Below are 3,606 nucleotides of genomic sequence, written 5' to 3' on the forward strand. Positions count from 1 at the left end.
AGTTACCGTGCATAGTGCTTTGGGGAGAGACAGACTCCAAGAGTGCAGTTCATTTCACGTGTCTTTAAGTCATTGTCTGATATTATCCAGAGCTGAATGTGTGATTCATGCTTACTACTATATTCTTGCTTTGCAGTTCTTACACAATTTTTTTCTTATTTACTTCTATTAGTAAATAAAAAACTTATAAAACTGTCATTATTATATAACAACTATACGTATTATGATGTTATTATTTAGTTATGTTGTTGCTTGGTTACATTTGATGCCTCCGCACGTGGGAAGCTACCGGTTTGAAAGACGCGGCTTCACTTGCTTTTCTGCACCAAGATTGCAAGGTACGTTGCATTTCTGCTCCCATTTTATCGTATAACTTATCTTATTATTTAGTATCTGTCTTTGTATGTACAGTGGTACCTCGACCCACGAACAGTCCTGATCACGAATAAATCGGGTTACGAACCAGATGTTCCAAAATGTTTTGTACCGGTTGTCGAATCGCATTGTTTCGGGCCGCGAACACATAAGCGTCCCCAAAAGGGTCCAATGAAAGCTCCCCAAAGAACCACCCGAAACGCGAAGAAATGTCCAGTATGATAATAATAAAAAAAAAATCATATTTTCGAAATTACTGCATTTGACTGTTACTCAGTCTTTTAATGTTGATTGTTTAGTTTTTTGGGGGGATGTTTTGTGGTTCTTTTCCGTGTTTTGGCGTCTTTCGAGTGACCAGCGTATGCTCAGTTTTAATGTTTTATTTAATTTAGCATTTGTTAGCATGTAAATGTAAATGTATGCTCTCAGTTATATGTGCACAGTCTGTCATAATTTGATTGTACGGTAGGGGGTGTTGAGTTGTACTGCGCGTGCTCGAAGTGTATATATGTATGTATAGAGTGACCTAAAGAGAAAGACGGCGATATGTCCTAGTTCATGGTGAATAACGTGTTGTGTGAACTTATTTATCCATTTATAAATCCTCTATTATTGTTAGTCTTCTCCCGGTTTTCTTACCGCTGCACCGACAGTTTGACGTGCCAACAGCATTATTTGTAAGTAAGGTTATTTTAATTTAAGTCTATATTCTTGGTCGCGTTCTCCCCATGTCATCGTGGGGTTTCCTCCGGGTACTTGTTAAATTGCCCGTAGGAGTGCATGTGTGAGTGAATGGTGTGTGAGTGTGCCCTGCAATGGGCTGCCCCCCCCCCATCCTCGATTTTTCCCTGCCTCGTGCCCATTGCTTCCGGGATAGGCAACCCAGTAGGATAAGCGGTTTGGTAAATGGATGGATGGATTCTTGGTCACAGAAAAATAAAAAAAATTGAAGAAAATGCAGCGTTTCTGAAGTTTAAACATATTGAACATAATACATATTTACATTATTTGAAATGGGAGAAATTGATTGAGGTCACGCACTTTTCAGGTCAGGAACTAAGTTCGTGAGCCGAGGTATGACTGTATATTGAAATATGTTTGTGTAAAATTCAGTATATTGTTTGGATTATATTTAAATTTTATGTGCAGGTTAGTTAGTGTCATATGCAGGGTTGCCAACCCTCACTCAAGATGTCTTGTAGTCAATCTGTTTTGTTCCATTATAAACCTAAAATTAGCTCCATCAAAAGTGTTGGGGTAGTCTGCAAACCCTCCAGACTATTTACAAGGTAGTAAGACTGTTACACATATGGAGATGAATGTGCAGACTTGTCTGGAATTGAGAATCTCACGCCAGCCAGCTGACCAAAGATAGCAGCTCTGCCTGTGCAGTAATGCGGTTGTTGATTGGGAAGGTGTGGGTCAGTGCAGAAGTGTAGTCCACATGTCAGGAGTGACTGACAGCTCCATTGCATTGCCTGTATGTTGTTTTTCCTCATTCAGAATCAGACGAATTGAGAAAGCTGTTTGCTGGAGCGACGACAGATACTGGGCAACTTGGGACAAGTGGGGAGAGGTGATTGACTGGGGAGATAAGAAAGAGTTGTGCTCCCCAGCAGAATCACCTTCTGACCAGGCTGAGAGTTCCACTGAGTCACATTCCCGAAGGCGAATTGCCAAGGCAGTTAGCTGGACGGATGATGCTTATTGGGCAGCCTGGGACAAGTGGGAAGAGATCATCTGCTGGGGTGATGAAGAGGAGTGCTCCCAAGTAACTCCACCCACTAGCCAGCTTGGGAGGGATAAGGGGATAGATGTACATGGGTTGGAGGCTTTTATGATAAATAACAGGACAATCTCCATAAAGCCTGTAGACAACCATCGAGACAGTCTGGAGATAGGAGCTGTGCTGGTAGACCTCTGCCAGTTTGATCTCGAATATTTAGATCAAAGTAAATTTAATTTTGAAATTGTGCAAGTACAAATTGGAGAAGTTGAAGTGGAGGAAACTAGAGAAAAGGCTTTTGAAAAAGCATTTGAATTGGAAATTGTGGATGTGGCAGTAGAAGTTGTAAACAGTGAATTCCAGCCGAATGCAATAAATTTGGATATTGTTGAAACTAAGGTGGACAAATTATTATTGGAAGAACTGATCGTTGGCGATTTAGAAGCAGGCAATGTGAAGGTGTCAGTATCAAATGGCAATGTGGTGAAGGTACCCTTAAGGTACCCTTCACCACAGAGGAACAGAAGGACCAGGCAACCTTAGACCATACTCTCTGGTGGTTGACTCGTGGCAACTGGTCTTGTCTCTGAAAGTTAGAAACGATTCGCTGCTCATCCAAGCAGCTTCTTCAGACTGAGGGAGGTAGTAAGTGTCCACATATTTATCCTCCTGGGTAAGTAGTATAAGGGGGCTCGTTGAGTGAAACAAAGTGGGGGCGGGGAGTTGCGGGTAGATGTAACCAGTCCCTCCTACTCCAATAGAGTGGGTCGTTAAGGGTGGTCCACCTGGTGGAGGTGTGAATTGGGTCTGTTTTTTTCCTGGGAATTATTTTTGTTTTGGCAAATGATGAGGTTAAATTGGAGACAGGTTGTGCCTAATGCCTCTACCTCTGTTGAGTGAGGGGTTGTGCATTTGCACATGCAAAGCTGCTTGGACGAGCGGTGAAACGTTTCTACCTTTCAGAGAGGTACAATGTCTTTGGATGTCTTTTGTCTTGTGCAGTCTGGGAGTTGACTGAATGCTGGGGTGGGGGTAGCTTTTCCTTTGTAGTGGGGCCCGGTGGTGCTGCTGCCTTGGGCCCCGGTCTCGATGGGCCTGGGCCCCCCTCCCTGGATGGATTTCGGGGAACGGGGAGTGCCTATGGGGGTCAGCGGGGGAGCTGGCTCCGGGGGGGGGAGGTATTTTGCCCCCCCCCATTCCTTTCCTCCCCATCCCTAAATGCTTCCCTCCTCCCGCTCCATCACACCACCACACATGTAGGGCTTTGAGGTGTAGGTGCGTTGCTGGGATGCAGGGTAGGTATTCCTCCTCTGTCCCCTCGCGACCACCTGTACCTCATTCATACACTACAACGTAGACACTCTCATTACTTACTCTCTCACGACACATACATTTAGGGCGTTGGGGATGGGCACACAGAATGGCATCCAGAGGGCGGTCTGTTCATTCAGCCTTACCTCTGGTGCCAGGGCCCACATCTCAATTTTAATCACACATAGACATTG

Source organism: Brienomyrus brachyistius, unplaced genomic scaffold, assembly GCF_023856365.1.
Source record: "Brienomyrus brachyistius isolate T26 unplaced genomic scaffold, BBRACH_0.4 scaffold34, whole genome shotgun sequence".
NCBI lineage: Eukaryota > Metazoa > Chordata > Actinopteri > Osteoglossiformes > Mormyridae > Brienomyrus > Brienomyrus brachyistius.